Source organism: Zonotrichia leucophrys, chromosome 24 (genome assembly GCF_028769735.1).
Source record: "Zonotrichia leucophrys gambelii isolate GWCS_2022_RI chromosome 24, RI_Zleu_2.0, whole genome shotgun sequence".
NCBI classification, from domain to species: Eukaryota; Metazoa; Chordata; class Aves; order Passeriformes; family Passerellidae; genus Zonotrichia; species Zonotrichia leucophrys.
Genome location: NC_088193.1, coordinates 2,599,871 through 2,621,754, shown reverse-complemented (window position 1 = coordinate 2,621,754; position 21,884 = coordinate 2,599,871). Strand labels below are relative to the sequence as shown.

The 21,884-nt window shown below is 52.3% G+C and overlaps 1 protein-coding gene across 1 annotated transcript in view; it reads right to left on the bottom strand.

Annotated features, from left to right (window-relative positions):
* The window catches only part of GRIK4 (glutamate ionotropic receptor kainate type subunit 4), a 214,984-nt gene extending 194,635 nt beyond the window's left edge, over positions 1-20,349 (bottom strand). The window contains exon 1 of the mRNA XM_064732276.1: positions 20,126-20,349. The gene's annotated coding sequence lies outside the window, so the exon portion shown is untranslated. The remainder of the gene's footprint in view (positions 1-20,125) is intronic.
* Positions 20,350-21,884: the final 1,535 nt, after the last annotated feature.

Here is a 21,884-nt window from a genome sequence, read left to right as displayed (position 1 = left end):
GGGAAAAACACAGAGCTGCAGACACACAGCGTGGGGAGAGCTGAATTTACCCTGCACGTGCAAAGGAAGCCACAGCCCTGCCACACACGGGGTTTGGAGGCTTCTCTGCATATGAAGGAGCTCTGTCTGTCTGCTGATTCCCTCTCCCAGCCTCTGTGAAGTCAGGAGGAGACCCAGCCAACCCTGCCACGCACAGCGACTCGCTCCCTCGCCGCCTGCTTTGCAATTTTAATTTCTCACCTTCCTAAACAGAAAAAAGATTTTGCGTACCCTAGTGAGAAATATTTAATTCTCCAAAATTTTTCTCCTTTTTTTTTTTTTTTTTTGCCTTCCAGAGCCCTGAAAGCCTTGAGATAATGACGTTTGCACATAACACCCATCTCAATTTACATAAATCAGCTGGGGAAGGATGGACTGCACATCGCAGGGAGCACAACCACACTCAAAAATCCTTCCCAGTGAGGGTGGGGAGGCCCTGGATGGATTTCCCAGAGCAGCTGTGGCTGCCCCATCCCTGGCAGTGCCCAAGGCCAGGCTGGATGGGGTTTGGAGCACCCTGGGATAGTGGAAGGTGTCTCTGCCCATGGCACAGGATGAGCTTTGAAGTCTTTCCAACCCATTGTTATTCTATAATTAGCACAATCTCTAATCAACCATGGACTGAAAAAGGCCAAAAAATTAATCTCCATCCCTAACAAGGAGGCCTCTGCTTGTTGCTGGAAGCCTGGCCTGTGCTCAATAGGTTCAGATGATTTCCCTGAGGTCAGATGCCAGAGTTATTAATTAATAAAACCTAAATCTGTGCATTATTGCCAATACTGGCTCAGTGGCCACAAGGCCAAAATAAAGCACCAAGAGAGAGGCAGGAAACCCCAAATTCCCTGTGCCCAAGGCTGTGCCAGCCCCAGGTGCAGCAGAGGCCGAGTTTGGGGCTCTCTCTGTGGGGACAGAGGCCGAGTTTGGGGCTCTCTCTGTGTGGGGACAGAGGCCGAGTTTGGGGCTCTCTCTCTTTGCGGGGACAGAGGCCGAGTTTGGGGCTCTCTCTGTGCGGGGACAGAGGCTGAGTTTGGGGCTCTCTCTGTGTGGGGACAGAGGCTGAGTTTGGGGCTCCCTGTCTGGGGACAGAGGCCGAGTTTGGGGCTCTCTCTGTGTGGGGACAGAGGCCGAGTTTGGGGCTCTCTCTGTGGGCGAGTTTGGGGCTCTCCTGTTGGGGACAGAGGCCGAGTTTGGGGCTCTGTGGGGGACAGAGTGGCACAGGCAGTTGGGTCGTGTGGGACAGAGGCCGAGTTTGGGGCTCTCTCTGTGTGGGGACAGAGGCCGAGTTTGGGGCTCTCTCTCTTTGCGGGGACAGAGGCCGAGTTTGGGGCTCTCTCTGTGGGGACAGAGGCCGAGTTTGGGGCTCTCTCTCTGTGTGGGGACAGAGGCCGAGTTTGGGGCTCTCTCTGTGTGGGGACAGAGGCCGAGTTTGGGGCTCTCTCTGTGTGGGGACAGAGGCTGAGTTTGGGGCTCCCTGTCTGGGGACAGAGGCCGAGTTTGGGGCTCTCTCTGTGTGGGGACAGAGGCTGAGTTTGGGGCTCCCTGTCTGGGGACAGAGGCCGAGTTTGGGGCTCTGTGCAGGGACAGAGGCTGGCACAGGGCAGTGCAGGCTGTGACACTGATGGAGGAGCCCTGGGAAGCAGGCAGTAAATGAAGAGCTCTGTTAGTCCTCCCGTCCATCCAACAAGCTCAATCCTTCCAAGCCATTTGTCTAATCTGTTCTTTAAAATCTCCAGTGACAGATCCTCTGCAAACTCCCTTAGCAATCTATTTTAGCTCTTCACTATTTTTACTGTTCAACAATGTTTCCCCATGTCCAGCCTCAATTTTTCTTGCTGCAATTTCTGCTGTTGAGAAGAGTTCATTCTCTCTCTTTCTTTGGAGATTGTTTCTCTTTGATTCCTGGGGGCTTGTGTTCAGGTTTGCAGGCATTAATAAATCAAACATTACAGCACAGAACTGATGGCCCAGCTTATCTGAGCTGCCCTCTGCAAGCCCAGCTCTGGAATTTGCTGTTGCTGAATTGCCAGCCAGACCTTTGCATATGGCCCTGCACAAACAGGAGCTCTGTGGGTCAGAATCCCAAACTGGCAACCGAAATTAAACAGGAACAAATAAAACAAATTAAACAAATCTCTACAGCCCTGATTTTCCTTTACACAGTGCACCCAGATCCAAGCACCCAAAGCAGCAGTTTCTGTTTCAGGCACGTTCATTGCCTTCAGCTCAAAGGTGATTTTTGTGCCCAAAGTGCAGGTGAGAGCTCCCACCTTGGAAATTTTGCTTTGTGACCTTGGGAAGGAAGAGGAGAGTGAAGCAGTGCCCTGCCACAGCCCTGATGGGACCTACAAACCACCAAGGCCACATAAATGAGTTGTTCAAGAGGAGGAAGAAATGGGAACCTTCTGGGAAGCAAATGGAAAGAGGGCAAAGCTCTCCCAGTAACCACAACCAGTGAGGGGCACAAACTGGGCAGGGACATCTGTGCTCCAGCCCCTCCTCACCAATTTCCCTCTCCAGCCCCCCAGAACATAAAGTATGGGCTGAAAGGAGCTGCCTGCCCCCCATGCAGGGGGAAATGGAGCTTTGCTGATGGTCCTTGCCCTGATTCCCCTGTCCAGGTCACTGTGAGCTCCAACACTGGGCACAGCTGTGCCCTAACCTTGGCTGGCCCCAAACAACAATTGCAGGGCCAGCTGTGTGTCCTGCCATGTTTTGGGGTGTCTCTGGAGCCCATCCCAGCACCCCCACAACCCCAGGGGCACCACACAGCTGTGCCATGGCTGAAGCCAGCACCACAGAGCTCATGCCATGGCTGGAGCCAGCACAGCTCATGCAGAGCCCAAAAAACTCACCAGGACCAGCCCAGAGCAAGAACAAACCTCCAGCACACCCACCAAACCTCCAGCACGCCCAGCCAAGCCTGGATCTGCTCTGGGTGCTGCCCTCAGCACTTCTCTTACAGCATTCTCCAATTTTGACCATTGCTCAGCATTCCAGCCTGTCCTGCAGCCTCCAGGCCAGCCCTGGGCACAGGGACACCCCCAGTGCTCCTAAACCAGCCAGCCCTGCCTGCATGTCCCACATTGAGCACCACAAGGACTCAGGAGCTCATCACCCTCCCAGAGGGTGGGAAAAAAAGCAGCACAGTGAATTTTCCTCCCTGCTCTCTGTGCCAGAGGTGCTGCAGGGAGCTGGGATCAGGGACTGCCTCCAGCACAACCTCCCTGTCCTTTTTCATCCCTCCAGACCACTCCATCATGCCGTGACACCCCTGGTGTGCTCCTTTATCTCTCTTTACTTTTTTCCCCTCCTTGCAGGCGCCGTTCCCAGGAAGGATGGGCCAGCAGCTCCCAGCTCATCACCTGAGACATTAACAAAAGCAGATGCAATTATTTGGAAGCGCTGCTCCCCTGATGGATTCCGTGCTGAGCCTCTGCAGGCTGTACCCATTTGTTGCCCGCCTTTTGCTCCCAGATCCCATAAAGAACTTTTCCCTGTCATCATTAAGGGCTGGTGCCTTTTTGTATTCACTGACTAACTGCTCCCAGCGGCTCCGCATTAAAAAAAAATAAAAAATCTGTGTAACTTGATTCCAGTTGCAAAATAACAATACCCCAAACACAGAACAATTCTCCTGGACAGGAGTAAAAACATGACAGGAAAACACAGAAACCCCAGCACAGCTCATTCTGCTAGACCAGAACCACACCAATCACATCTCCCTGCTGTTTAAATTAAGGAGCTCCATCCACACCTAGGAAGAAAAAAAAAGGAACCAAGAAGGCAGCACATGCACAGCAGCTGGTTGGATAATTCTCAGCCATTTCCCTGATAATTAGAGGCTTTAGATGCTCTAACAAGGGGAGCACCGGTTCCACCCACGGGGCAAAGTTCAGGAGGAGAAGCTGGAGGAAAGTGAACAAGAAAAAAAATGTGCAGTGAATTAAAATTCAGCAGCTCGTCATCTCCGTGGGAACACCCAAGTACACAAGACAACAGCTTCCTTTAATTAAAAAAAGATTCATCTCAATCTGTTTTACACAGTGGGTTTTTTTTCTTCTTCTTTTTAGGAAGGGCATTTGAAAGTTTTGATAGAAAAAAATCACAGCTGCTCATCCAAAGCTACCTGTTTCCACAGCTCCAATTATTCAGAGTTTAGAAGGGTAAAACCAGGTCACAGGAACCCAAATTCTCACCCATCCTTTCTGAATTTACAGATCCAGTGCTCTTAAGGGAGAGACTGGAAGGAAAGTGAAGTCAAACATCCACCTGCTCTTCCCAACCCAAAGGGTGTCCCAGTGAGCCACCATCCTAAACCTGAATTTCATTATTTTTTAAGCTGAATGTAGCTCAGTAAGCTGCCCAGCTGTGCTTCAGGAGCCAGGGAGAATTAATTATTTAAAATATTCTTAGTTTCTCCCCTGGTTTTTTTGGGGTTTTTTTTTTTTGTTGGTTTTTTTTTTTTTTTTGGTTGCCCACTCCAGGAGCATTCCCAGGCTCGCCTGATTTCTGAAATCCTCAGTGCCAGGGAAGGATCAGCCCAGGCAGAGTCGGGGGCACAGGGATGAGCTCAAGCAGATGGCACGACAGACCCTGGGTCAGCTGCTGAGCTCCTTGGTGTGGAACACAAAGCTCTGTGCAGGGGAGAGAAGAGAGAAAAGCCAAGGCAGAAACAACTCCAGGGAGCCCAGCACAGGTGTGGGCCCTGCCCATGACCTTGGGAAAACACCCAGGGCAGAACTGAGCACAGAAATTTTCCCAGACGGGGACAATGACAGGGACACCAGCCCAGACCCTGACACGTTCAAGGCTTCAGAGTTTCCCTTGGGCAAAAGTCCATCCCTTCCCCATGAAAGATTCATTTCTTCCCCACACTGGAGCTGCTTTTTGAGGCACAAAGAGCCCAGAAATGGGAATAAAAGGAGCTGAAACATTCCTGGAAAGCAGCACATTCCTGGTGGTCCCACAGAACACAGCCCTGGCTCAGCCAAGGAGACAACAGGGGGATGTGCTAATTAGAAAGATCATTGAATAACAAAAATATTGGGATGGAAGGGATTTAAGGATCATCCCATGGGCTGGGTCATATTCCATGAGTCCACGCTACCCCAAGCACATCCAACCTTTAGACAGAACCCCAGTTTAAACTCTGAATCATTCCTTAACTCCTGAAGCTCCCAAATCCCTCCCTCCTGGGCTGGGAGAAAAAAGGAGGCTCAGCTTCCCACTGAAAGCACCAACCCTGCAGTATCCAACTGTGGGAAAGGAAAAATCAAACACTAAAAATCCCTTTTTAGGTGTCCACCCCACAAGAAGCTGCGGCAAAACTCTTCATTAGTCATGGCAAACTTGAAAGGAGTTAAAGGAACTAATGAGTAATGGAACACCATAAAAAGATAACAACATCAATAATAGGAGGATCAAACCCCAGCTCAAAACCTCCACGTAAACAAAGCTACAGAACCAGGGAGGGCTCGAGCCAAGGTGATCCAGCCCAGAAATTCCATCTGCATAAATGCATTTTGGGGCTTTGCAGTCATCCAGAGCAGCTTGGAAATGGTGGGATCCCAGCCCTGGCATATGCACTAAAGCATCATCTCCCTCGTCTTGGCAATCCCTGCCAGGAATTGCCTCTCCAGGAAGGAGCAGGTGAGGGCTAGTGGCTCCATCAAGCATATGTGACAGCTCTAAAAGCTGCATTTATGCAAGCAAATGGAGCAGAGCAGCTGCACTGCATTAACACCACTGCCTGCAAATGGGACTCGGGTATTTTTGTGACTGGAAATCTGCTCAAGGAGAAAAGTGCTCTGAGTTCTGCCTTCAGAGCAGCATTTCCAGCTCCTGGAGCATCATCCCATGCTCATCTGCCACATCCCGGCAGCACAGGCTTGTCCATGCTTTACAGGATGAATGTCCCTCTGTGGCATTCACATTCTCTGAAAAATCCCTTCACCCAAGATTTTTCTCCTGGGAAGCTGCGAAGCGTCAGAGAAAATGGAAAACAATAATTATCTGATTTGCTTCTCCTGTGTTTTGCTGCTTTGGAATTGTGTTTGGAGATTGTTTCATTAGATTCTGGTGTGAATTTTTTTGACTCTTTAGCCAATTGGGTCCAAGCTGTGTCAGGAGTCTGGAAAGAGTCATGACTTTTCATTATTATCTTTTTTAGCCTTCTCTAAGTATCCTTTCTGTATTCTTTAGTATAGCATTCCTTAATATAATAAAGTATCATAAAATAATAAATGAGCTTTCTGAGAAGATGGAGTCAGATTCACCATTCCTTCCTCCCTGCCACAGGGATCTCTGCAAATATCCTGCATCAAAAAACCCAGCCTAGAGAGGAGAGCAACTCCAACCACTGGAATCCCCAGCAGGATGGACCCTGCAGACAACTGAAACCACACAAACTTCACTCATGACCTCAGCTAAGGGCAATAAAGAAGGATTTGATCATTCAATTCAGTGTTTGCTCATCCAGCTCAGGATTTCTGACTTCAAAGTCCCCAGCAAGGGAATCGCCACCTTCCCAGGCTGATAGAAAATGAGTTTCTGGTTCTTGTGGCCCTCAAGATGAGGTTAAAGCTGCATGTTGCCAAAAACTGAATGGACAAAACAACTCTTAACTTATAATTTTACCACCACACATTTCTTAAGTCACTTTCCTATTCCTAGAGGCCACCTGTGGGTAGAAACTTGGGCAATCCTTTCAACTCTGCAGGATTCTCCTCTTGACATGATGATATTCCCAGAAACCAGAGAGCCATGGAGTAAATTCTTATATAATATGATAATTGACTTGGTCTCTGAAGGATAAGCATGTCAAGATCCTAAAAATCATTTTTTTCCTTACCAATGCAATAAAGATGTGATTGAAAGTGTCGTGTTCTGGGTCTATGAGCAATATTCTCATAACTCATCATCTAAAACAAATTGTTCTTTCATTTGTACAAGTTAGAGGAGATTCCCAGTCAGACAAGCTGAAGGCAGGAGTTTAAACAGATTCTGCATGGCAGAAAGAATATTAATTTCCCTCCCCCCCGTTATGAATGTTAAATCAGTTTCTCACCTAGGGTTAATTAATCTTTCCAAAGGTGCTCCAGCCCACCAAACACACACCAGGAAGATCCTTCCCACCAGGAAAGCCCCAGCACAAATCTCAGAGCTCTGCTGCACGACCTGGCAGGAAGGGAAGGAATAATTGGATGTGCAGAACTGCACAGCCAGCCTCATCCTTTGGAGGGAAAACAGAAAAAATTATCCCAGATCACGGGGTGGGTGTGGGAGAGGAGCTCCTTTGGTGCTGGGGGTCACTGGGGTGAGCTGCCAGCTCCTGGCTGGGAGGACACAGAGAGGTGTGGATGCCATGGGGTGTCCAGCTCACCTTGGTGAGTTCTGCCAGCTCCTGGCTGGGTTAAAACACGGCTGGGAGGACACAAGGAGGTGTGGATGTCTTGTTGTGTCCATCCCTCCTGCTCCAGCTCCTTGGTGAGTCCTGCCAGCTCCTGGTTGGGTTGGGTGGGAAGAACAAGGAGTGGATGCTGTGTGTCCATCCCTCCTGCTCCAGCTCCTTGGTGAGTCCTGCCAGCTCCTGGTTGGGTCAGAGGAGGACTGGGAGCACCCAAGGACATGGGGATGCCATGGTGTGTCCAGCTCATCTTGGTGTGTCCTGCCAGCTCCTGGCTGGGTTAAAACACGGCTGGGAGGACACAAGGAGGTGTGGATGCCATGGTGTGTCCAGCTCGCCTTGGTGTGTCCTGCCAGCTCCTGGCTGGGTTTGGGGAGGATTGGGAAGACACAAGGACATGTGGATGCCATGGTGTGTCCATCCCTCCTGCTCCAGCTCCTTTGGTGAGTCCAGCCAGAACCTGGCTGGGTTAAGGAGTACTGGGAGGACACAAGGAGGTGTGGATGCCATGCTGTGTCAAGCTGACCTTAGTGTGTGCTGCCAGCTCCTGGTTGGGTTGGAGCAGGACTGGGAGGACACAAGAAGGTGTGGATGCCATGGTGTGTCCAGCCAGCTGGGTTACAGCAGGTCTGGGAGCACCCAAGGACATGTGGATGCCATGCTGTGTCCAGCTCACCTTGGTGTGTCCTGCCAGCTCCTGGCTGGGTTAAAACACGGCTGGGAGGACACAAGGAGGTGTGGTTGCCATGGTGTGTCCATCCCTCCTGCTCCAGCTCACCTTGGTGTGTCCTGCACCAAAACCTCCCACACCTGAGCACTCCCAGCCCCTGCAGGGAGCTGGAGCAGCTTCCCCAGAGCACAAAAAGGCTCTGAAAGGTCTCCAGTGGAAGGATTACACAAGTTCTGTCACCAGCACGACTCGGTGCGATTACCTGATTGCAGAGCCATTTACATAACAGACACCATTAGCACAGAGAGCTTTTGGCTTCTCCTTCCCCACCTCTACTGCCATAAAACACCATTCACTCCCATAATTGAACCTGCAGCAACAAAGGACCTCTAATGAACAGAGCAATTGCTGGGGGAGCTCAGACCCTAAATCCAGGCAGACAACAGCTCCTGGACCGAGTTCAAACACATCCCCTGCTTAAATTCTTGTCTAGGGCCACTTGAAAACCCTGAAGTATTAAAGCATTAAAGGTACTTGGGAGCGAACAAGGATGGTGTGCGGGCTGAGCAGGCTCCAAAGAGGAGGAGATGACGCTAATTATCCAGCTGGTAAAATGGAATCACTGGGGGGAAGAAATGAACAGCCAAGGCAGCTCCTGGTGCAGGAGCAGCTCTGTTTCAGCAGGGGTAGGGCACCCGCCCGGGAGGAGCAGAATTACATCAGGGTGGTGACAGGCAATCAATGAACACTCAATTAACACTTACAATATTACTAACTTAAGCAAAACATGTTTTTGCAAATGGTAATCTCTCCCTTGTACTGATACAGCCCTAATTTAATTTTCTTCAGCGCGCCAGCATCAAGCATGGAAGAGAAAAAGAATGAGGAGCCACCCTCTGAATGGGAATATCCTTCAGTTCTGCAAAGAGAGGAGTCAGAGTGGGGATGGAGACAGGGCAGGGCTGGGATTCCCACCTGGAATCATTTTCCATGAGGAAAAACGGGAGGCAGCACTGGATAAACCTCCCCATCCCCAATCCCTGCTGAAGCTGGGTTTGATTCCACCTTCATTTTCTCTCTGCAGCTTTAAGGTTGGTGAGGTAAGAGGTGACAGTAACCTTCCCGAGCCCCGTGCCCTAATTAACATGCCAGCCACCCACTGAACGTAATGATGCCTCTTAATCTCTCTGCCTGGGTCTGCTGAGCTCCTCGGGGAGGTGGCACAGGGGATTTGTGGCTGCAGCATCCTCTGTGTGTGTGCAGGAGGCTCGGGGGGTTGGTGGATCTCATGGGACAGCAGGAGGAAAGCAGAACCCTTCATGCACCCTGAACACATTCAAACACATCCAAATGTTCCAGCCCTAAAAGCATTGAGAAAAGGTTGGGTTTGTTTTTTTTTTAACTGGATAAGACCTACACATGGCTCAGCTGTCAGCAGCCCATTCCCTTCTACACCACAGCCCTGCTGGATTTTACATCCCTGCTCTCCCCCACACCAGGAAAAAAACCACCTAAAAATTCATAACACAACTGAAAGATTTGAAGGGCAATAATGACCATTTTGAAAATCTTGTTTGAGTTGTGATTGACTCATGCTGAGCTTTTCCCACTCCAAACCTGCAGTTGACCTAAAAGAACGCTGGCAAGATGTATCATTTCAATTTAAAGAACAGCAAATGTACCAAGTCCTGGGTAATTTGCTCCTGTGCTTAAATATAAAGCTGTACAAAAATAAAACATGGCTTTTTCTTGTCTGGATTTATCCAGCTTGAGCACCCAGCCACAGAACCATGGCCTGCCTCCCAACCTTTGCCTAGCAGAACTCTCTTCCCCTGCTTAAGTACTGCTGGACAATAATCAAATCACTCCCTTTTGTGAGGAGGAGAAGATTGGGCTTCAGTCTCTCTCTCTCTCCAGCCTGTTTTACAGCCCTCACATCATCCCCGTGGCTCTCCCCTTATCTCCCTCCAGTTTGCCAACATCATTTTTAAGGTATAGATACCAAGGCTGCACACAATGCTCTTCCTGCTTGTATTCATTATTTCTCTGCTTAGACAGCCTGAGATAGCATTAGCACTCCTGAGGATTCACAGCACAGCACAAGACCAGCCAGTTATTGATAAGATAATGAAATTAAGCTCCTGCTTCTCACCTTGATGTGGCAGCTCCCAGGGGTTCCTCTCTCCAAGTGTGGGTTTTACTCCCCTCTCTCGTTAGCGTGGATTAGTAAATTATCACAGGGGCTACCTGAGCACTCAGCCTTGCCCTCTGTAACTCAGGGAACTGGCTAAACCCCACACCCACCCGTGTGGGAGCGTGGAAACCTCAGCTCAGAGCTGCTGCAGACACCCCAAAATCCAATGGTGGCTACCACAACTCCAGGCTGGAGGAGGGGAGTCCCTGCCAGGCACAGCCATAACCCCTGTGCCTGTGTGCTGCTGCATCCTGGGAGCCAAACAAGATCCAGCACCCCAATCCAGCACTGCCAGGACATCCCAGCACTGCCAGGACCACGGAGTTCCCACCAGAGCATCCCCCACACACAGCACAGCTCATGCCAGACCTTCCTCCCCAAGCCATGCTGTAACCCAAAACAGCATCCTGCTGCATCTTGAGAGCCAAACAAGCTCCAGCACCCAATCCCAGCACTGCCAGGCCATCCCAGCACTTCTAGGACATCCCTGCTCCTGCCAGGACCAATCCCACCACACCAGGACCACGGTGTTCCCACCAGAGCATCCCCCACACACAGCACAGCTCATGCCAGACCCTCTTCCCAAACCATGCTGTAACCCAAAACAGCATCCTACGAGGCAAATAAGCTCCAGCGCCCCAATCCCAGCACTTCCAGGACATCCCAGCACATCCAGGACCAACCCTACCACACCAGGACCACGGTGTTCCCACCAGGGCATCTCCCACATACAGCATAGCATCCTGTCTTGTGTGCTACTGCATCCTGAGAGCCCAACAAGCTCCAGCACCCCAATCCCAGCCCTGCCAGGGCCAACCCCACCACACCAGGACCAACCCCACCACACCAGGACCACGGTGTTCCCACCAGAGCATCCCCCATGACACAGCACAGCTCATGCCAGAATCTCCTTCCCAAGTGATGCTGTAACCCAAAACAGCATCCTGCTGCATCCTAAAAGCCAAACGAACTCCAGCACCTCAATCCCAGCACTGCCAGGACATCCCTGCTCCTGCCAGGACCAACCCCACCACACCAGGACCATGGTGTTCCCACCAGAGCATCCCCCATGACACAGCACAGCTCATGCCAGAATCTCTTCCCCAAATGATGCTGTAACCAAACAGCATCCTACTGCATCCTGAAGCAAACAAACTCAATCCCAGCACTGCCAGGACATCCCTGCTCCTGCCAGGACCAACCCCACCACACCAGGACCATAGTGTTCCCACCAGAGCACCTCCCACACAAAACACAGCTCATGCCAGACCCTCTTCCCAAGCCATTCTCCCCCTTCCCTGACCCAATGGGATTTTGGGAGCTGGCCCCACTCCCCCAGCCCCAAGGTGCCTTTTGTTGCCAGCTGGAAACCGCAAACTCATCCAGGATCCTCACCCAGGGGTTTGCTCTCCCTCTTCCCTGCCCCCAGCCCCAGCAGTTGGGAGTTCATATGGCTGGATTTTCTCACCCACAGTCAGGGGAAAGGGAAAAAAAAATTGTCATAGAAAATGTGCGAGCACTGACATCTTAAGACAAAAAAAGATGCAGATTTCTCAACTGTTCACAGCACATTATGGAAATACATTCTCAGGGACTATTAAATATGGGATTATTGACTAGATGAGCAGCAGCTCAATGGACTGGCTTGCAAATATGTCTTTAGACAATTCTTAAAATGCAGATTAATTATCTAAGAGACAAGAATAGTTTTTTTTCCTACAGACTTTCTAATGATCTGTTGCATAAACAAGCATCCTGACAGTTTTGTTTGCACTTGTGGTGGCTGCGATGTTCTTCAAGAGCTAAATGGTGACTGAGACTTAAATCTTATTTAACACCCAGCAGGAGCACAACAAAAGGCACGTCAGCCCAAATCACTGAGAGCCACATCTCCTGAGAGACCCTTGGGAGGTCCAGCTGCCAAGAGACCCCAATTCCCAAACACCAAACTCCTGATATTCCACAGAGCATTCCATTCTGTCCATGTTTATGTCATTAAAGCATCAGTGTCCATCATTTAACCCCCCAACCCCTTTGGAAATGAGCAAGGAATGTTGAACTAAAGAGATATTTTCAGTGTTGTGAAAATTCAGGAAAATATCCCTGCTGGGATTCCATTTGGAAGAACGAAGTTGAAGTTGGGGGAACCATTGCACTGAGCTCTGCCCTCACCTGCAGATTCCTTCCAACCTGTTAAGCCAGAATTTAAAATCCCTATTTTAAATTCTGAGAGAGCCACATCTGAGAGACCCTTGGGAGGGAGGTCCAGCTGCCAAGAGACCCCAATTCCCAAACACCAAACCCCTGATATTCCACAGAGCATTCCATTCTTTCCATGTTTGTGTCATTAAAACAACATCATGAATGTCCATCATTTAACCCCCCAAATCCTCTGGAAATGAGCAAGGAATGTTGGACTAAGGAGATGTTTTCAGTGTTGTGAAAATTCAGGAAAATATCCCTGCTGGAATTCCATTTGGAAGAACGAGGTTGAAGTTGAGGGAACCATTGCACCGAGCTCTGCCCTCACATGCAGATTCCTTCCAACCTGTTAAGCCAGAATTTAAAATTCCCATCTTGATTTTCAGTTTATCATGGGTGCAATACAGAGCCCAGTGGTCATTTCCTCCCTGAAGGTAATTAACTTGTTATTTGTCAGCTGTGCCTCCCTTTGTGACGGGTCCAAACGCTGCTGGGTGTCAAACCCACTGCAAAGCAAGTGTGAAACATTATTATTCCGGCTTCACACCCACTTTCCCTCGGTGTGAACAATAATGCAACGTGTGAGACAGTGATGAATGGGGCCTGGAGAGGAGCAGATGCTCGGGGAGCACCAGCACAGGCCCTGCCCCAAACGATTCTGGGGCTAAAAATGAGATGTGATGGCCAGAGCTGCACACACAGCCCCGAACAGCGCTCAGGAGGTGAAGCAGGGAATGGGAAATAAGCAGAGAGCAAACAAGAAAGCAGCAAAGGCAAACAACCAGCGTGGGCAGATGTCACTGTCATATTTTCTGAAAAATCCTCTTTGCCCAGGATTTCTTCTCCTGAGAAGCCTCAGAAAAAGAATGAAAACAATAATTACCTGATTTGCTTCTCCTGTGTTTGGCTGCTTTGGGATGTGATTTGGACAGTTTTTACCAACTGGTCAATGTTTGATTGGTTTCAGGTGAATTGGTTTTACTTAATGACCAATCACCATCAGCTGCGTCAGACTCTGAGGAGTCACAAGTTTTTCATTATCATTCTTGTTAAACCTTCTGTATTTATACTAAAACTATACTAAAGAATAGAGAAAGGATATCATTAATACCACATAATATAATAATATATTATAATACATAATATAAACTATAAATATATAGTTATATAAATATAACTTTAGCTATAACTAAACTATATATAATATAAACCATATAATAATACATTAGCCTTCTAAGAATATGGAGTCAGACTCACTCATCTCTCACCTCACCCTGCAAACACCACAGGTAGAAGGTCAGATTCTTTGCTTAACCTCTTTTTTGGGGTGGAATAAAGCAGTTTTGGCTCATCTAAGAGTGCACAGATCAGCAGTGGTTGCCATAAACTGAGTTTTCAGCCCCGGCTCAGCCACTTCACCCAAACCAAGCCAGGTTCAGAGCAATTCTCTCAGCCACAGCAGCAATTTGCTGCTTCATCACAGCCTAGAAAGGACAAGCTGCCCTGTGTGGGTCCCAGCAGCAGTGACAAGGAGCCCTGCAGTCCCTGTGCCTCTGAGCAGGGACAAAGAGAGCATCAAACAAACCCTCAGCATCAAAGCACCACAAAAACCATCAAAAACCAGCAGCTCCTGTCACCTGAAACCCTGTGGTTTGCGCAGCACGTTTGCACAAAGGTCGAGGCTGAACAAGGGGGTTTTTTTCAGGAATCCATCCCCTCCTGAGGGGGCACAGATGATGTCTGTGGTTCAGGCTCAGCTCTGGGGAGAGGGGCAGAGGCAGGGAAAGCTGAATTTTTGCTGGAGCAGCTGAGGTGTGAGCACACAGCGAGATTCCTGGCCTGAAAGTGCCCCAGCAAGGAGCCAGGGGTGCTCCAGGTGTCACACAGCCCAGGGAGAGCTGCTCCCCACGGCTTGTTTGACAAACACACCCTAACAGCCCCCAAAAAGGTGAAAAAACCCCTTTTTAGAAACAGCGAAGTCGTCAAGGAGCCGAGCACATGCGTGAGTGGGTGGGAAATTAGTGTTTTATTGTGGCGCTCTGCTCACCGGGGCTGAGACCTCGGATGACTTGTTTGTGCCCTGCACGGGTTTCTGCAGACTCATTATAAACCCTGGCAAAGAGGGGTTTGTAAGGTCACAGGAGAATTTCCATTAACTGGAGCCTGGCTGGGGATTGCCAGCATGATCTATGTCTCCCATTTATGCATACGCAGGGAGGCCAAGAGGAAGCTCCTTTGCTTTATTTCCACATCATTGTGCTGATGCTGAGCTCACCAAATAAACAAACTGAAAAAGCCAGTGGGGAAGCAGGGGGAGGAGGGGGGGAAAAAAAAATAAAAATAATAATGCAAAATGCTGTGCCTGGCTGTCTCCCTCATGAAGGATGCAAATGAATTCTGCAGACTTTGAAGCCAGAGATGAAAATCCCCCAGTGCTGGATGGCTCAGCAGGTGAGGCACTGGGTGGGTATTTTGTTACAGAGATGCTCATGTGCAATGGGGATAAGGAATAAATGTTGGTTTGGGGGTGAGAGCTGCAATCCAGCAGCAGCCAAACCCTCTGGGCTCTCCAATCCCCCTCCCAGCACTGAAACACCACAGACTTCTCAAAAACTGAATTTCAAACATGGAACATCCCCAAGGAACTGGGATGGAGGCACCACGGAGCTGGGAGAAATCACCTGTGCAGAAGGACAGGTGATCTGAGCTCCTTCATCCCTGAGCCATCATCTGCCCCCTCAGGAAATGCAGGGGACATCCCTGAGCCACCAACAACCCCCTGGGGAAACGCAGGGATGGTCCCACCAGGAGCTCAGGGCTCAGCAGAGCTCCCCTGATGGATTCCACAGCAGCAAATCCAGCAGGATGCTGGCACAGCCCAGACACCCAGAGCAGCAAATCCCCGAGCTGGGGGGCTTTGGGGAGAGCAGATGTGACTGCAGAGCCCTCTCTGAGGCACACAGAGATGGGCAGAGCCCTGTTTGCCCAGCAGAGCCCTCTCTGAGCCACACAGAGATGGGCAGAGCCCTCTCTGAGGCACACAGAGATGGGCAGAGCCCTCTCTGAGGCACACAGAGATGGGCAGAGCCCTGTTTGCCCAGCAGAGCCCTCTCTGAGGCACACAGAGATGGGCAGAGCCCTGTTTGCCCAGCAGAGCCCTCTCTGAGGCACACAGAGATGGGCAGAGCCCAGCACAGCATCTCCACAGCCCCAGGACCTGCTCAGCTGCACACAAACCACACCGACTCCTCGTGTCCCTGCTGGAATCCCACAGAATCACCCAGGATTTGTTATCAGGCAAGGAGTCACTCAGGTTTTTTCCCTTTTTTTTGCTCAAATCTGAGTTACACCAACTGCTGCTGCAGCGGCCGAACCGCCGCACGCTCCAACCCAGCAGCTTTCCCTCTGAATTCTTGCAAAAGCAGCCCCTTCCCCTTCATGTTCACTCTCCCTAACCCAGCTCTGATCCATTTCCACCTCCAAATCATGAAGGATAATAAATAAGCCCAGCCTCAGTGTGAGGAGCCCTCACATAATCACATATCCACGCTCCCATCAGCACTCGGCCATTACACTTCTATTTTCTGCAGCTTAACTAAGAAAGCCAGCACTGAACTCTGCCCCTTATCCCACAGCTATTTATTGCCCACATTCTGCTATTTATTTCCTAAAAATAGTCTCTTTTGGGTGGATTTAATGAAATATCCAAATAAATTAGGCCCTTTGGAAGATGTTGAACTCTGATTTCCTCAGCCTTAGGAAGGAAGGCTTCCCTGCTGGGCATGTAAACGGTGGTGATTTGACCCCCAGGGATAGACCAGCCAAGTTTTTGAGGGATAATTAGGCCCTCCCAGCAGGCACAGAAGAAAAAATTCAGTTACCTGATATCCCAGCCCCTCCTCAGGTTTGGTTTCTGTACAGGCACAAATTCCCGCTGCATCCATCAGCTCCCTCTGCCCTGGAAATGGCCAGGGAGGAGGAGGAGAAAAAAAGAGGTGTCCTCCCCTTCATGTTCACACCTGCTGCTATTTTATACCTGATTTATTCCAATTCTACTGATTTGGAACACCTTGGGTCCATTTCTCCCTCTCTGAACAATCCAATCAGTGTTAATTGCCCTCAGCTGGGCACTGCCAGCTCTGTCCTGCCCAGCAGCCACTCCCTGTGACCAGCATGGAAATAACCCTGGCTTATCCTCTGCAAGGTGTCCCTGTCCATGGAATGAGATGAGATTTAGGTTCTCTTCCAACCCAAACCATTCTGGGCTTCCCCAGTCTGCTCCTCGCTGCATTTTCCTCCTCCTTCATCACAACCAAATCCCACATCCATTAAGCAAAACACATCTTCCAGAGGCACCAGGACAAACACAAAAATCCCACAATCTGCCCCCGAAGGCTCCATCCCACAAATGAAGTTATAACAGGAATCCTTTAAATTGCTCCTCACAGGTTTTACACCTCCTTTTATCTCCCCAAGCCCCCCATTTTTCCTGTCAGCATTAGTGGCTGCCCTGAGGTGACAAAGTGGAGTTTGCATCCTCCTGTGCACAGCTCCAGAATCCCAAAATCTCCTTTCTGCACAAAATTTTCCTCATGGAGCTGCTGATACCTCAGCGATTCCTCCCTCCAAGCTGTTCTCATCCTGCTCAGCACAATTTCAGTGTTCACACACAGCAAGAGGTGCCTTGTTTTAACAGCTTCCTCACCTTTTACGTGCTGCCTTAGAAACCTCATGCCCCAGAACAAAAAGCATTTCTGAGGAGCCTTGCAGAACTTCTGTCTCGCCTTCTTTCTGCCCAGAAGCATGAAAAATAAATAAAATCTGACCCCAACAAGTGCTGCCCGCAAAGATCTCCCCCCAAAGTCAGTGAAAATCAATATCCACACCTCAGGAACATCAGCAAGCCTTTAAAAAGGGCAAGACATCGACTGTCTGCACATGCTGAGTGCTGAGCAGAACCTGGATAAAGCTTAAATTGCCTTCAAAAAAATGAAGTTTCTTGGAGGAGAGAAACTGTCTGACCCTAGGGATGTGTCAGCTCCTTCATCTCTCGTGTCAGCCCTTCCTCCTCCTCTCCCCTGCTCTTCCTCCTTCCCCTGCTGCCCCCAAAGCCTTTCCCTTGCACCCACCCAGCTTCTCCTCCATCCAAGCCTTTCCCCTGGCCCTGTTCCACATGGAAAACCAGCAGGAGGAGCAGGGATGTGACCCCACGTGGAACACAGAGCTCCCACACCCCAGCCAGGAGATTTCCCAGCAGAATCTCCCCTGCAGCCAGCCAGGATTGGGCTGAGCACCCCCCAGCTCCTGGCTGAGTTTGAAATTCACTCTCAGCTTTTCCTGCAAGCGCTGTGAGCACACACAGATGAGATTTCCTGGCACGCTGAAGCTTCCAGGGTGCTGAGGAGCTCTCAGGAGCCCAGGTCCCCCAAATCCTGCCCCCCTCACCCCCAGATTGCTGAGTGCTCCTTGGCACCGAGGCACCCAGACCTCTGCCAGCCCTTGGCTGATTTTCCTTGCACAGCTTGCAAAGGAAACCTCCAGCAAGAAACTCGCAGCAGCATCTCTGTGCCTCTGGAAGCTGCAGGCAGCTGCTCCACTGAGAACCAATCTTTCCAAAGAGATGTTCGTGCCTTGATCCCGAGATTTTGGGGATAAAACCCTTCATTTTGGGGTTCACCTTCTGTGCCTCTGGAAGCCGCAGGCAGCTGCTCCACTGAGAACCAATCTTTCCAAGGAGATGTTCGTGCCTTTATCCCGAGATTTTGGGGATAAAACACCTCATTTTGGGGTTCACCTTCCCCAGGCAGCCTGTTCCCATCACACAGGAGCCAGATCACAAAGGGTCTAAAGGAAATTTTTTTAAATGAACATTTTCCTTCCCTGTGCTGCCACTCTCTGCTCAGCACAGCCTGCCAGCAGCTCCCTCTTCCCCAAAATTCCAGCTGTCTCATCCCAGGGCATTAATCCTGCCAGGTGCAGGGGAAGGCACCACCTGCGAACCACAGAGAGCCACAGCACAACTTTCCCAACTTCTGTCCCTGCTCTTGGGGCCCAGCCCTGAAATGGAACCCGAGAGGGGCAGGTTCTGCCTCTCCCCACCGATTCCCGCCCGCAGACGGTTCCCTTCAAACCCCGAGCCTCAGACACATCCATAGCGAGGCAGGCTCGCATGGAGACTCTTCAAACACGCCTCGGCGCGGTGGGAGCCTCACTGCGCATCGCTTCTCCCCCCTGGGATGCGAGACTCGAGCAAAGCGCGGCGGGGAAGCCCCAGCACGGCCGCATCCCGCTCCTACCTGCGAGCACACAGGGCTGGGCGGGCGGCAGAGGCTCTGTCTCACTCCTGGGGATGCTCCGGTGCCGTAGATCCCCGACTCGCTGCCCAGGGAGGCGGGCAGGGCTCTGCCTGCAGCGCTCACATCCAGCCGGGATGTGGCTGCCGGGGGAAAAGCTGAGACAAAAGGGGGGCTGGCTCCTCCTGGGGGGATCTGCCGAGGGGTGGGCGCTGCTGGAGCCCCGTCAGAGCGGCCGGGATGCGGCGGCAGAGCGAGCGGAGCTGTCCCTCAGCATCCCCGGGGAGGCGGGCACGGCGCTGGATGCTCGGGCAGGCTGACACCTCCCCACGAAGGACACGCGTGTGGCGACAAAGCCACCCCCACGAGGGTCCGGTTAGCTCCCCCAGGGCCACAACCCCGCCGTCTCAATGCTGGCCAGAGCAAGAATCCAGCCCGGTGGATGGCGAGAGCAGCATCCCGCAGCTACGCAGAGCCCGAGCCGCAGCCGAGCCGGAGTTTGGGCATCAATCAGCCGGAATAAAGTTGGGCCTAGGGAGAGGTTTCTGCGCGGAGTTTTCCCCGCACACCGCCCGGGCTCGGCGCTGCCGCTCCAGCGGAGGAGCCTGCGAGCATCAGCCCCGCACGGCTGCGCACACAGCGAGCACCTCCGCGATCCCAGCGCGAATCGTTCCCCGGCTCAACTCGGCACAAACGCCTTCCAGAACAGCGACCCTGCCCTCCCCCATGCAGAGCCTGAGCGAATACGAGTTAAAGAGCGTTTTCCTCGCCTCCTCCGAGCCCCGGGCAGCATCCCTCCCTCCCTCCCTCCTCCGTGCCCGCCGCACGCTCCCGCACCCGGGAGCCGCTCCCAGGTGATCCGCACGAGTTGGAGCCACACCGAGCGTCCCCTCCCCGCGCTCTTTGAACTTCAGCTCTGCTCAGAGCCCGAGCGTGGCGTTTTTCAACTCTTGGTGCGCTAAAACACCGCAAAGGGCTGCTCCCAAAGTCCTTCAGCGAGTGCGGGAGGCGGCCGGGGGGCACCGGCTGTGCCCGGGGGGGATGGATGTGCCCGGGGAGGGATGGATGTGCCCGGGGAGGGATGGATGTGGCTGAGGAGGGCTGGATGTGCCCGGGGAGGGGGGCACCGAGTGCCAGCCAGGGGCACCGCCGGCAGCCAGCGAGCGGCGGCGGCTGCGGCTCCGAGCGCTCCCGGCCCCGCGGCTCCGCAGCGGCCGCGCCGAGCATCGCTCGGGGGTCCCGGGGCAGCCGTGCCCGCCCCCCGGCCCCGCCGCCGTCCCCCCTGCGCCCCGCATCCCCCCAGCGCTGCCCGCGGCTCGTACCTGGGCTGGGCTCTGCCCGCGGCCGCTCCGGCCCCGCTCGGCAGCGGCGGCCGCGGGTCCCCGGCGGCGGCACCGGGAACTGCAGGGGGCGGGCGGGGGGCGCTGCCCGGGCACCGGCACCGCTCCGGCCCCCGGAACCGCGCGGCACCGCACGGAACGGAACGGCACGGAACGGCACGGAACGGCAGGGAGAGAGAGAGCGGGGACAGGGATGGAGCGGGGGATGAGAGGAGAGAGGGGACAGGGATGGATGGAGGGATGAGAGGGGGACAGGGATGGATCAGGGGATGCAGGGAGAGCAGGGGACCAGGGTGGATGGAGGGATGAGAGGGGGACAGGGATGGATCAGGGGATCAGGGGGACCAGGATGGATGGAGGGATGAAAGGAGAGCAGGATGGAGGAGCAACAGGACAGAGGAAGGGATGAAGGGGAGAGATGGGAGAAAGGAGGAAGGGATAGGAGGGGAATGGATGGGAGAGAGGACAAGATCTGGGATGGATGGAGGGATGAGAGGAGAGCAGGGCGAGATGAAGGGATGCAGGGAGAGTAGGAAAGTGGGATAGATCAGGGGATGCAGGGAGAGCAGGGGGCTAAGGATGGAAAGAGGAGCAGGCAGGATGGGAGGGTGCAGGGAGAGCAACAGACCGGGGATGAACAGAGGAGTGGGCAGGATGGAGAGAGGCAGGAAGAACAGGACACAGAGGATGGAAGGAGGAGCAGGCAGGATGGAGGGATGAAGGAGGACCGGGCAGGATGCAGAGAGGATGTGGCACTGAGCTGTGCCAGGGGAGGTTTGGGATGGAGCTCAGGGAAAGGGGTGGATCTCAGTGCCCAGAGGGTGCTGGCACTGCCCAGGGAATGGGCACAGCCCTGAGGCTGCCAGAGCTCCAGGAGGGGTTGGACAGAGCTCCAGGGATGCCCAGGGTGGGATTTGGGGGTGTCTGAGCAGGGCCGGGGGCTGCATGGATGATCCTGGGGGTCCCTTCCAGCTCAGCCTGTTCTGTGGTTTGGTGACTCCAAGGATGGAGGGAGCACAAGAATCTGGATGGAGGGAGGGCAAGGAGCAGTGTGGCACTGAGCTGTTGCTGCCCACAGTGAGCAGCTTTAGGCCCAGACTAAACACCTCTGACTTAGGGGGGACAGCTGGGTTTGGGAAAGCTCTGCTTGCTCCCCACACATCCCAAATCCTCACCAGCTCTGGGGCTCCCTGCCAGCACCCCGTTTCCCTCCATGTCCTCTGTTTCTCCCCTCCTTGAGAAGGACACAAGTGAGATAATTTTGCTCCCAGCTGCTGAAATCTTCATATTAAAGCTCAGCCTCCTCCCGGTGCCCTGAGCAGCAGCCCAGGCTGGGAGAAGGGAGGACAGCAGGAGGGGACAGAGAATCCCTGGTGTGAGGCTGGGAATTCCAGGCAGGATCCCGATCCCTGGGATGCTCCAGCCTTGCCTGCAGTGCTGCAGCCCTGTCCTGCTTCTGTTTGTTTGTGATGGCGAGGAAAGCAAAGCTTCTAAACCATCAGTTAATTGGACTCTTGCATTAAGAGCAATGAACTATTATTTGACAGGAATTCATCTTCCCCTCCTGCTGAGGAGAAATAAGCTGGAGGAAAAGAATCAGCTTCAGAGGAGAAAAATAAAACGCCTCTGCCTCAGAGAAAAATTACTCATGAGATACACAGGTAACAGGCATGGGGGGTTTGAGCTCATCCTTTTACACATCATTTCCCTCAGGACAACAGCCACAAGTCAGTGGCTTTGT